The following is a 13,505-nucleotide window of genomic DNA, read 5'->3' as shown; positions in this document are numbered from 1 at the left end:
GGTTCGCAGATTTTTTTGGTCTCAAAACCTGTTTAAGGTCTTAAAAATTATTGAGAGCTCCAAAGAGTTTTTGTGGATGTCTAACAACATTTATCATATTGGAAATGAAAACTAAAATTAAAATGTTTATTAACTTAAAAATAACAATAAACTCATTACAATATTAATGTAAGTAATACAATTTTAATGAAAAAAATCCAAAATGAAAAAAATGTATTGACCAAAGTGGACTGTTTTACTTTTTTTGCAAATCTTATTATCTGGCTTAATAGGAGATAGCTGGATTCTTATACGCTTCTTCATTCAATGTGTTGCAGTTTATTGTTCTGGATGAAGTATATAAAGAAAATCAAGCCTTAAACAGGTAAGCAGTTGAAGGAGCCTGGGTAGCTCAGTGGGTTAAGCATCTGACTCTTGCTATCAGCTCAGGTCTTGATCTCAGGGTGGTGAGTTTAAGCCCCATATTGGGCTTTAAGCCCAGCATGGAGCCAACTTAAAACAAACAAGTAAATAAATATTGTTGGAAAGGGAGTATTTTAATAGTCTTTTTTGATAACTGCATTAACAAAAATAGCTATAACAAAACTCAAGTGATAGTTTTGAAAAAGTTAATTTTAATGTGGAACGTGAAACCATATTGATGAGCTTTTCATACACTGTACATGAATGAGAGTAAAAAAACAAATGTGTTGTATTAAAACGTGATTGCCCAAAATAAAATAATGTATTTCTTCTTTTCAGCAAGATGAAGCTCCACATTACAAGAGCCCTAACCACTGTATTTACAGATTTGGGGTTATTAGGTTTATAAACAAATACACTGAAATCTCTATGTCTCATATAGTGAATATTATTCTAGGCTGATGGTTAGCCTCAGAAAGAGAATATTTTTTGGAGGGTAAGGCAGAGTAGGTGATGATAGGTAATTTTCTATTATAACTTTTTTCCTTGGTTCAAGCAAAATAGAACCACAAATGTTTCAGTTAAGTTGTTTTCTTGAAGAGAAATTATTAGCACTGGACTCAGACTATAATTCTGTAGTATTGGAGAATGTTATTGTTGCCAAAAGAAATATGAGAAACCTCAGACACAGCATGTGGGAGCTTCTCCTCAGGAAATCCTTGTGGTTCACTATTCCTGTAAATTTTAGCTGACAGAAAACACACATCACAGAACCAGAAAGAATTTTGCTAAATGAAAGACGGCCAAGAGTCTTTGGTTGTGCTGAGATTTTTCTGATGGCTGAAACATATTTTTGTAAGAAAAATAAACAAAAATAGACAGGAAACCCCAACATTTTTGCTGAACAAGCACTTCAAGAAAATGACTCAGTTAAATTCGAGACTACCTGCATATCATGCCCACCTACCCATTAAAGATATCAGATCCCCTTTAATACAGTTTGCTTTCAGCCTGATTTGTGGTGCATTCTATAGAAGTGCCAGTGCCATTATTGCTGGCTTCCATTTAAAAAGGAAGATAAATTGGTGCTGAAATTGAGATGATGGGTAAATACTTTATTATGTGCTCTTGTAAACTGATTGATTGATTAATTGATTGATTTTTGAGAGAGAGAGCTAGCAAGCGCGAGCAGTGCACATGTGCTGGTGGCAGGGGTGGGGGGTGGGGGGAAGAGACTCCACACACACTCCATGTTAGCACAGAGCCTAACATGGGGCTGAATCCAGAACTCTGAGGTCATAACCTAAGCCAAAATCAAGAATCGGACACTTAACTAACTGAGCCACGCAGGTACCCCCCTTCTAAACTGCTTTAAACCCTTATAGAGAGAATAAATTGTAACCTTCCAGGTTCTAGGCCAGAGAGGGAATAAGCAACATACCAACATGGCAGCATTAGGCAACTCGTTCAATAATAAATACTAACTGAACATCTATGTGCCAGGCACAAGGAAGAAAACAGAACAAAACAGGTGAGGTCCTTGCTAAAAAGTTTCATTATATGATACTTCTGATAGGATTATTGCTTTTAACTATCAAGGAAAATAGTGAGTATTCTGATACTTTCCAGGTAGGCTGCTATGTTTCAGGAAAATCCTCTTGGTCCCAGTTTCCTTAAGTACAAAATAAGGATTCTTTGGGTTTCTTAAACTTGTTCAAGTGGTGAAACGAAACTCATGATATTCCCTGAGAAACAAAATAAAAAAGTGGTATGCTAAAAAATTCTAATTTTGTGCTAAATCAAATGCCATCTTATCCTACACAATCAGCCAGTGCCAGAATACAGAAATTCTACATATCAAATTACCCAGTTTCCTCAACAAATGAGCAATATAATAAAGGTGGAAGAAGTAGAGAAAACTGCTATAAAGGCCAATGGGGCATATCATCCAAATGTAATGTATGGGTTTTGTTTAGATCCTGGTTTGAACAATTGTAAGACAGTTTTTTAGATACTCAAGGAAATCCAAATGCAGACTAGATATTAAGTGATACTATAATCAAACTAACCTGATCCTTGGTGAGTCACAGAAACTACACCAGGTGAGTTGTCACACAAAGGAACTTTATTTGCAGCATATAAGTAGAACACGAGGAGTAACTTCCAAAGCCTGACTCCCTGAACAAGGGTGAACGGGTTTCTTTTATTTAGAATTAGAATGAATAGGGGTGCCTGGGTGGCTCAGTGGTTGAGTGTCCACCTTTGGGTCAGGGCTCAGGTCGTGATCCTGGAATCCTGGGATCAGGGTCCCGCACTGGGCTGCTCAGAGGGTGCCTGTTTCTTCCCCTGCTTATGTCTCTGCCTCTTTTGCTCATGAATAAATAAAATCTTTTTTTTAAATTATTTTTTTAAAAAAAGGATTAGAACGAATATTTACATAAAGGTGCCTTGTCACCACTAGATCAGCATATAGGGTGGCATATGTGTCTTAAGGAAATATACCTATGTATATGGTATGTTCTGTAAATGAGGCTTGTGCTCCTTCTTGGATAGAGGTTTTGATATTATAATGAGGAAAAGGTAACTGTTCATCACTCTATGGGTCACTTCATCCATGGTCCAACTGTGTAGACATGAGTTGGGGGTTAAATCCAAACTGATCTGGGTGTCCTGGGCTGGCTGGAATTGTTTATCTAGGCAGACCTTATTGCTTGAGTGGTAGTTTCAGTTTATATCATGGGATGCTATGCCCCTCAGGTCTTTTGCCTGACTTAAGAGATAAGTTGGAAAAGAGAACTTTAGGAAGAATGTGGGACAAAAGTCTGTGGGTACAAGCAGGTGAGTAATAAAGGTCAGGTCTTAGGGTCTAGCTGGTGACAATATAAGGGAATCAATATTAATTTTATTAAATAATTACACTGGAGTTAGCATTAAAAAAAAGGACAGAGTATATTTATCTCTAAGAGATGCATACTAAAGCACTTACAGGTGAAATTAGGTAATGTCTGGGGTCTGCTTTGAAATACTCCAAGAAAAAAGGTGGGGATAGGAGAGGAACAGATGAGATAGCTTGGCAAAATGTTTACACTTGCTCAAACTAAAGCCAGGTGATGAGTACTTGGAGCTTTTACCATATTATTCTTTCCTTTTTAATATGTAATATGTGCATGTATACATATGTATAATCTTAAAAGTCCATTGTAAATTTTTAAAAAATCAGATGCCAGTTAAAAGATCTGCATGCTGAAAACTATACAACACTTATGAAAGAAATTAAAGAAACAAAACGAAATGGAAAAACAGTCCAAGCTTATGGATTGGAAGAACAAATACTATTAACATGTCTATACTACCCAAAGCAATCTATGCATTCAATACAATTCTGATCAAAATAATCAGCATTTTTCACAGAACTAGAATAGTCCTAAAATTTGTATGGTACCAGAAAAGACCCCAAAGAGCCAAAGTCATGATGAAAAAGCAAAGCAAAGTGAGAGGCATCACAATCCCAGACTTCAAGCTATATTACAAAGCTGTAATTATCCAGACAGGAAGGTATTGGCACAAACAGACACATAGATCAATGGAATAGAACAGAGAACTCAGAAATGGACCCACAACTCTATGGTCAACTAATCTTCAACAAAGCAGGAAAAGAATAGCCAATGGAAAAAAGGCAGTCTCTTCAACACACAGTATTGGGAAAACTGGACAGCAACATGCAGAAAAATGAAATGGGGTCATTTTCTTACACCATACACAAATATAAGTTCAAGATGGATGAAAGACCTAAATGTGAGACAGGACACCATCAAAATCCTAGAGGAGAACACAGGCAGCAATGTCTTTGATCTTGGACATAGAAACTTCTTACTGTTTCCCTTCCTGAGGCAAGGGAAACAAAAGCAAAAATGAACTATTGAGACTCAACATGATAAAAAGGTTCTGCGTAGTGAAGAAAACAATCAACAAAACTAAAAGGCAACCAACAGAATGGAAGAAGATATTTGCAAATGACATATCAGATAAAGGGTTAGTATCCAGAATCTATAAAGAACTCACCAAACTCAACACTCAAAAATAAACGATCCAGTTAAGAAATAGGCAGAAGACATGAACAGACATTTCTCTAAAGAAGACACAAATGGCTAACAAATGAAAAAAAGCTGAACATCACTCATCATCAGGGAAATACAAATCAAAACCAAGAAATATCACCTCACATAGGTCAGAATGGTTAAAATAACAACTCAGGAAACAATAAATATTAGCAAGGATGCAGAGAAAGGGGAATGCTTTTGCACTGTTGGTGGGAATGCAAACTGTACAGCCACTCAGGAACACAGCATGGAGGTTTCTCAAAAAGTTAATAGTAACTACCCTATGACTCAGCAATTGCACTACTAGGTATTTCTCCAAAGGATACAAAAATGTTGATTTGAAGGGGCATATGAACTCCAATGTTTATAGCAGTGCTATCAACATAGCCAAATTATGGAAAGAACCCAAATGTTCACTGACTGGTGAATGCATAAACCACATCTTGTGTGTGTGTGTGTGTGTGTGTGTGTATGAGTATTAGTCAACAAAAAGAATGAAATCTTGTCATTTGCAACGACATGGATAGAACTAGAAGGTATAATGCTAAGAAGAGTAAGTCAGAGAAAGACAAATACCATAAGATTTTGCTCATATGTGGAATTTTTTTTTTTTTTTTTTTTTTTTTTATTTCTGAGAATACACAGAGAGGAGAGAGATAAGCAGAGACACAGGCAGAGGGAGAAGCAGGCGCCATGCAAGGAGCCGGACGTGGGACTCGATGCCCGGTCTCCAGGATCAGGCCCTGGGAGGAAGGCGGCGCTAAACCGCTTGAGCCACTCGGGCTGCCCCAAAGACATACTTTCTTTTTTTTTTTTTTTTAATTTTTTTTTTTTTTAATTTATTTATGATAGTCACACAGAGAGAGAGAGAGAGGCAGAGACACAGGCAGAGGGAGAAGCAGGCTCCATGCACCGGGAGCCTGACGTGGGATTCGATCCCGGGTCTCCAGGATCACGCCCTGGGCCAAAGGCAGGCGCTAAACCGCTGCGCCACCCAGGGATCCCCTCATATGTGGAATTTAAGAAACAAAACAGATGAACACAGGTGAAGGGAAGGAAAAATAAAATAAGAAAACAGGGAGGGAGGCAAACCACAAGTGACTTTTAATTATAGAGAACAAACTGAAGGTTGCTGGAGAAGAGGTAGATGGGCTAAATGGGTGACGGGCATTAAGGAGGGCATTTGTTATGAGCACTGGGTAATGTTATATGTAAGTGATGAATCACTAAAGTTTACTCATGAAACCAATACTATGCTGTATGTTAACTAACTTGAATTTAAAAAATACATAGGGGCAGCCCTGGTGGTGCAGCGGTTTAGCGCTGCCTGCAGCCCAGGGTGTGATCCCGGAGACCTGGGATGGAGTCCCATGTCGGGCTCCCTGCATGGAGCCTGCTTCTCCCTCTGCCTGTGTCTCTGCCTCTCTCTCTCTCTCTCTCCCCCCGTGTGTCTTTCATGAATAAAAAAATAAAATCTTAAAAAAAAATAAAAAATGCATAAATAATCAGATGTCAGGTTTTCCTAGAGTCTGGTATAAAAGATTAAAGAAAATAATATGGCAGAAAAATGTAAAACTGAGAAAACTCAACTTATTATTTTAATCTGGGGAAAAGATAAGCTTATTAAATTTTAGAACAGAACATTCACATCTTTCCAAACTTCCATAATTGTAGAAGAAATTGTAATATCTATTGAAAGAGAATATAATAGCAAATGTTAATTTAGTTATATCTTTATTTTTTTAAAAAGATTTTATTTATTTATTCACGAGAGACACACACACAGAGAGAGAGAGAGAGAGAGAGAGGCAGAGACACAAGCAGAGTGAGAAGCAGGCTCCATGCAGGGAGCCCAATGCGGGACTCGATCCCAGGTCTCCAGGATCAGGCCCTGGGCTGAAGGTGGTGCCAAAGCACAGAGCTACCCGGGCTGCCCTAGTTTTATCTTTAAATAAATTTGTAAGTTAATCACACCAGCACCAACTAACATACTGTAACGTATACACATGATTCTTTATGTATTTATGAATACTGTTTGGCAGATATTTGGATTTGCACATTTTCTGCAACAATGCTCAGGTCACTCCATACTACCAAGGATAACAAATGTCAAAGGTATTCTCTAGCAATAAGCTTTCAAGTTACCAGTCTTAGTGGAGGTAAAAATAAATGACTAATTACTAATTAGTCAAATAATTGACTAATAGTCAATGTCAACTATTCATATTTACTTTCCACAAGCTAATGGAAAGTTTTTGGAATAATCAAGTCTCAATTATGGGATTTTTGGAGCCATGTTTCAAAAATAGCATTAAGCAAGACAATTAAAACCAAAAACTAAAAACCAAAGATTATATGTTCCTATAGAGCAGTAGTCTTCGAAGTAGATTTTGCACCCATCCTCCAACTCCAACGTCTGGAGACATTTTGGGCTGTTACAACGGGGGAGGGAAAGAATGTTACTGGCATATAGTAAGCACGTAATATCCTACAATGAATAAGAGAAGGCCCAAAAAGAGTTTTTCAGCTCAAACTGTCAATAGTGCTGAGGTTGAGAAACCTGTTTTTAGAGCATAAGGAATCAGATTGAAAAAAATTCACACAAAAAAAGGAACCCAGCAGCTCTTTTCCTTACTTCTTATTTTGGGAGAATGATAGATTAAAAAAGCAGAAACCAAAATGGAAAATTAGTTATTTTTCCATGACTTGCAGTCTAAAACTCAACAGGCATTCTAAGAGTGAAATGAGTTATCCTCAAAATAACTGCATCTAAGTTTATGCACTAAAATTTTAGCCAGCCATCAAGAAAAGATTTCCTTTGGTTACTGGCACATATCTGTCAATGCTAGAGGCTCAAAGCTAATCACCTACGTCAAGCTAAGAAACAGCCCATAGAACCTTAGATGCTCTTTTCAGACTAACTCTGATGTACCCTATGGATTCTCTCCTCTTTCCCAGAAGGACGGTCTGCAGAGCTGTACACTCTTAGAAAAGCACTTTATGTAGCCTATAGTAACTATTGGCCAAATTCGGACACTGGTTTCTACTCTGTCTTCTAGATGCCATTGACTGAGTGCTAATAGCATTCCACTGGAAAAATCATTTAGCTTGAAAAGAGGAAACAAATGGCAATCATCATTTGTTCATGTATACTAATCAAATATTTAATGAACACCTACTATATACCTGGCACTAAATTACAGAAATTTTCTGCCATTAACTTCTTTCTGGGAATATTCAAGAAAAAGCTAACATTTTTTTAGCTATAAAAGGAAATTAAGTTCAACTGCTCAACTTCAGTTTTTTTTTAAATATTTTGCTAATTTATTTTATTTAAAAAAATTTTTTTTATAAATTTATTTTTTATTGGTGTTCAATTTGCCAACATAGAGAATAACACCCAGTGCTCATCCCATCAAGTGTTTGCTAATTTTTTTTAAGATTTGAGAGAGAGAGAGAGAGAGAGAGAGAGAGACAACGAGCGAGTGCACAAGCAGCGGGGAGAGAGAGAAGCTGACCCCCCACTGAGCAGACAGCTCCAACATGGGGCTCAATTTCAGAACCCTGGGATCATGACCCGAGCTGAAGGCAGACACCTACCCGATTGAGATACCCAGGCACCCCTGTTTTGCTATCTTTAAAATAAAAAATTCAAATAACACAAAAAATATAAAATGAGAAATACTTTTATCCTACCCTTCATCTCTACTTCCTCTCCTAAATATAATCAACATTCTTTGTGAATACATTCTCTCCAGATCTAGTACCCATTTATGCTTGAAAGGCTGGCAATGGAGGGTGCCAAGATGACTCCTACCTAGATTTCTGGTTTGGACAATTAGGTGATGCCATTTACTCGAATATAAAATAGTGGCAGAACAAGTTTGAAGGGGGAGCCTGTGAGATACTTAATCATGAATACTTTAGGTCTAAAATATCTGGAGATCAGATAATTTGAATGCATGGATCTGAACTTTTAGCAAATAGGTATGATGGCAAATCCCCATCGTAATGTACAGATACAGAAACATATTGAGGTGATGAGATCAGCTAGAGATAATACAGAGCATGAGAAGATAAGAGGGTCCTAAGAGAGGCCAATATTTTAGAAAAGAATAGGGCCAAAGCTGGAAAATAGTAAGAGTGATGATAGTAAAGATAGTTAACATTTCTTGAGTGGCTTATATGGTAGGCATTAAGTTAAGGATGTTTTATAATACTATATTTACTCCTAACAACAACAAGACAAATTTTTACTACTCCTCCAAGTTTAAAAGGAAATTAGGACATATGGAAATTAAATAACTTGTCTAAGATCACCCAGCAGGAATGTAAAGGTAGCTGGTGTTGAGTTCAAAGCCTACACCCCTAATAACAAAATTCTCTTTGAGGAAAAAGGTATCTAGAAAGAGGAACCAAGTCTTCTATCATTTGTCCTTTTTTTTTAAAATTATAAGCTCCATGCCTAACATGGGGCTTGAACTCACCACCCTGAAATCAAGAGTCATATATATGCTCCATCAACTGAGCCAGCTAGACACTTACTGTTTTAAACTAAACTAAACTAAACCAAAACTTATTGTTTTAAAATATAAGTTTTAACACTCAGGTATGGTAAGGCCAACAGATCAGGAGATGACTGCCACTGAAAAGCCAGTTATATTCACAGGTCTCAAAAGATGGAGGCAGACCATCTTTTGAAGGGAAAATATGACACAGTGGGCAGCACCAGGACTGGTCAGGATAGGAGAGGGGAGGAAATTATGGACCAGAGCCTTTATTGTGGTTTCTTTGGAAATGAAGGGGAAGGCAAGGCAAGCAGATTTAAGACTGACTAGTTTGAATAATTTCAACAGGCTCTGAAGCATAGAGGCTGTTCCTAGTAGGGTCTGGTACCTCACCCTTGGGATGATTAGGGTAGGTACATTGTGGCCAGGTGAGAGATGTATAATCTAGAAGAATAGTTCGCTGTCTCTTGGGAAGAACCGGTTAACTCTGGGAGAAGCTGTCCCTCCCAGGTTAGAGAGGCCCTGAGATGATAAATGCATGAGAATACAGAAAGTAAAAGACATGGTTAACATACTTATATATCAGATTTTATATTCTGTAAGGTTCAAAATGCTGATTCTGCATGGTACAATTTTTAACTGAGTCATATTTTTTCTTTTCTTCAGGTTGTCCTCATCTCAAATTATTCCCCTTTCACTGGTGGCTTTAAATTTCAAAGAACTATGGTCACTTGAATCTGGATGCACAAATCTGGGTTTTTTTTTCCTTCTGTGAATATATTTTGGAGAGTGGCAACTCCAAATCTTTATAGAATTGTTTTTATGATCTCCAGGCTCCATGATTTTTCTGTTTACTCGTCCTTAAGCGAGTTCTATATTTATTAGTCTAGAGTTAATAAAGTAGCAATTGGGAATAATTTAGGCAGAAATCAAAGGGAAAATTTCAGGTATAAACGCAAGGAAGAAAAATAATCAATAGGCAACAGATTACCAATTTAGAAATCCAGTCACCAAAGGTGACAGAGCCGATATGATCAAGATCACACAAACACAAACAAGTATTCCAGTGCTGCAGTTTCCCACAGGCTTTGCGAGTCCTCAGTAGTGGGAGTTTGGAAATGGTCCCTGACCTGCTCTGCCAGGCTATTTCTTAGGTGACAGCAGTGTTTAGCTCTGGTATGGAGATGTCAGAGGAGGATGTTAATTCTGTTTGATACTACTGAGATGCACTTTTTTTCCTCACAAAGGAATCATCAATGTCAGTTCACATCTGTTTGGTTGATTTTCTTCCCATTAATTCCTCCTAAACAACAGCAACACCAAACATTTACTGAGTACCTACATTGTGCCAGGCACATTTCTAAGCATTTTTATGTACTAACTCGTTTCATCTTTATAATGACTTTATGAGACAGAGCTCTTCTAAGATAAAAGGCAACTAAGGCATATAGGGACCCAAGTAACTTGCCCAAGGTCACAGAAATAGTAAATGATAGACTCAGGATTTGAACATACACAGGCCAGCAGAGCCAAAGCTGTTATTTACTTCACTACATTGCAAATATTTAGAGTAATAAATTCATTAACTCAGTCTAATACAGTATTTTGTATAGTTTTTTTTTTTTTAACCAGAAACTGGACTTGTAAATTTTAAAATTATCTAACAGATTAAGTCAAAAAATTTAATATAGCATAATTCCCCTGATAATATCTACATTTATTTTCAATCTTTTCTCTTCCGAAGAGCTATATAATTCATATGTATTTACCTCAGATTTCACATACCTTGAAACTAGCTGCGAAGAATCATGGGACTATAAAAACAATAGTACTTGATTTTTACAAATTATTTTCAAGTCCAGCTCATTGAGTATTTTTTTTTTAAGATTTTATTTATTTACTAGAGAGAGTGAGGGAGAGAGAACACGAGAGGGGGGAGGAGCAGAGAGAGAGGGAGAAGCAGACTCCCCACCAAGCAGGAAGCCCAATGTGGGGTTCAGAGTTCAGGTTTCGATCCAGGGACTTGGATCATGACCTGAGCCAAAGGTAGATGCTTAACCTTAGGCTGAGGCACCCGGGTGTCCCAGCTCACTGGGTTTTTAAAACAAGTCTTATGACACTGAAGAGAAAATATGGTCAACATATGATAAAACTAATCTCCTTAATTTACAGTAAGACCATATAATCCAATAAGAAAATATTAAAAACTAAAAATACGGGCAAAGGATATAAAGAGGCAGTTCAAAGAAAAAATACAAATGGGTGAATATAAATAAAAACATGTTAGACTCTACTCAAATACATAATTTTAATCTGGTACTTGGCAACAGTTAAGTTTGATTGTGTTTAGTGTTGGCAAGGGTATGAGGAAAAGATACTTCATACACTATTAGTGAGAGTATATCTATAAAATATATCTATTGACCTTGCAATTCAACTAGTTATCTATTTTATGGATATAGTTATAAAAGAATGCTTAAATGTACATACAAGTACACTGACTACTGCAGCCATTTAAGAATCCACTTACATTATAAAAAAGTCAAATTATACAACATTTCTATGTGTATTATGCATACATATTTGCATATATATAAGTGAATGTAACACACTGAAAATGATCTGGAAGGTAACTGGTTACAGTGGTTATTTCTGGGAAGAAAAGAGGAGCAGGGGAAGAGAAGGAAGGGTAAGGGAGGGCTGATGCTTTCCCTGTGTTGACTTTTTTTTTTTTTTTTTCAGGTCATCTTTATTTTATTTTATTTTTTATTATTTATGATAGTCACAGAGAGAGAGGCGCACAGAGACACAGGCAGAGGGAGAAGCAGGCTCCATGCACCGGGAGCCCAATGTGGGATTCGATCCCGGATCTCCAGGATCATGCCCCGGGCCAAAGGCAGGCGCCAAACCGCTGCGCCACCCAGGGATCCCTGTTGACTTTTTTTTATAATGAGAATCTACTCATGCGTTATTTCTTCGGAAAAAGGTACCCAGCATAAGGCCTGATATAAAAGGTGTTGAACTGTTATTTTAGCAAATGAATAGAATGATCCTGTGCACTTTTCTGCATCAAAATTAATGATCAAGTCAACTATCACACAGTTTTATTATTTAAAATGTTAGTACTGTATCAAAGCCATACTATTAGGTCTGATAAAATGCTAACTATTGTCAGATGTCATTTGATCTCTACAAATCTGTATGAAACACAAGAACCAAGAGGAAAAGGCAGTTAGCTACTAAGGCAGTAAGAGACAGGAGGCATGAGCACAGAGACATGAAATTTTATAACAGAGAAGAGACTTTGTTAATGAAGACCTCAACTTACAATAAACCTGTGCTTACCTAGAAGCCTTTGTTTCCATTCCCTTGTTAACAGAATTCATCAAATTACCTAAAGGTAACTTTTCTTTAAAAAATCTGTATCCATTTTTAATTTCTTCAGAAAAGAAAATACTATAAACTTTAATTTGATGGAGAATATCTGCCCGGAAATGATTGTTCACTAGCTATTAAAAATATTTTAAAAGTCTTTTATCATTGAATGTAGTTTAAAGCTATAGGACTAAATGTAATGACCCCATATAGAACAGTAATTTTCTGGGAAAATATGATGGAATAGGAGGAACTCCTATTGTCAATTGTTACGATGTCCTTATTTATTCCCGGCTAACTGCAGAACACCACAAAATAAGCTGATGAGGAAGACTGTCATTACCAAATTACACAAGGTAGCTATTTTCTCTATTTTTAATGAAGACCCTTTTAGTTATAAAGAACTGAAACTGTCATAATTAACAAACCCTACCAAAAAAAAATTTCCCCATTACTATTATATTGCCAATATACTGAATTTCTAGACTTTTCACTTATCTTTAAATCAGTATACAACCAGAAAGTATAATTTGAACATAACTGCTCACTGTCTCCTCCACCCCCAACCTTAAACCTTAGCTAGGTAATATCATAAAAAAGTACCTTGCAAGATTAATTATAAAATAACAGGAAATACTTTTTGGAGTTTACACATTTCAACACAAATTCTAAATTACTATACCCAAAACCTTGAATCCAAGCATAATTTCATTGTTCAATATGAGCAAAGCAAAATCTAATCATAGAACTAAAAAAGATTAAGTAAGCTAAAAGCATCCATAAAAATTGGTCCTACTAATGAAATAAACTACTCACGGACAGCATAGTTATAATTTCTCCAATGGACCTAGATGAAAAATTTATTGCCTTTTGCCCATATTCTTTTGATCCATACACTTCTTTCTTTGATGGTTCCCACTTGTTTCTCCAGAAGAGCTATACTACAAAATGGCCACTGAACTGGAGGGTGTGTCTTCATCATTACTAAGCATTTTCCTATCAGAAGCAGCTCTCTGAAAAAACCTCAACATAATTTCTTCATTGCCACTCAGTATTACTCTGTAAGTGCAGAAGTAATAGAAAGAATAGGGTTTTAAAAATGCCTTTAAAGGATATTACT

The 13,505-nt window shown here is 36.7% G+C and overlaps 2 protein-coding genes across 8 annotated transcripts in view; one reads left to right on the top strand and one right to left on the bottom strand.

Annotated features, from left to right (window-relative positions):
• Nucleotides 1–10,527, top strand: part of LOC144282345 (uncharacterized) — a 119,318-nt gene extending 108,791 nt beyond the window's left edge. Inside the window, exons 11-12 of the mRNA XM_077845877.1 lie at nt 318–364; nt 9,677–10,527. The gene's annotated coding sequence lies outside the window, so the exon portion shown is untranslated. The remainder of the gene's footprint in view (nt 1–317; nt 365–9,676) is intronic.
• Nucleotides 1–13,505, bottom strand: part of VEZT (vezatin, adherens junctions transmembrane protein) — a 74,289-nt gene that overhangs the window by 50,338 nt on the left and 10,446 nt on the right. The window lies entirely within an intron of this gene.

Source organism: Canis aureus, chromosome 13, assembly GCF_053574225.1.
Source record: "Canis aureus isolate CA01 chromosome 13, VMU_Caureus_v.1.0, whole genome shotgun sequence".
Classification (NCBI taxonomy): domain Eukaryota; kingdom Metazoa; phylum Chordata; class Mammalia; order Carnivora; family Canidae; genus Canis; species Canis aureus.
The sequence above is the reverse complement of the archived record's forward strand: the minus strand, read 5'-3'. Positions and strand labels throughout refer to the sequence as shown.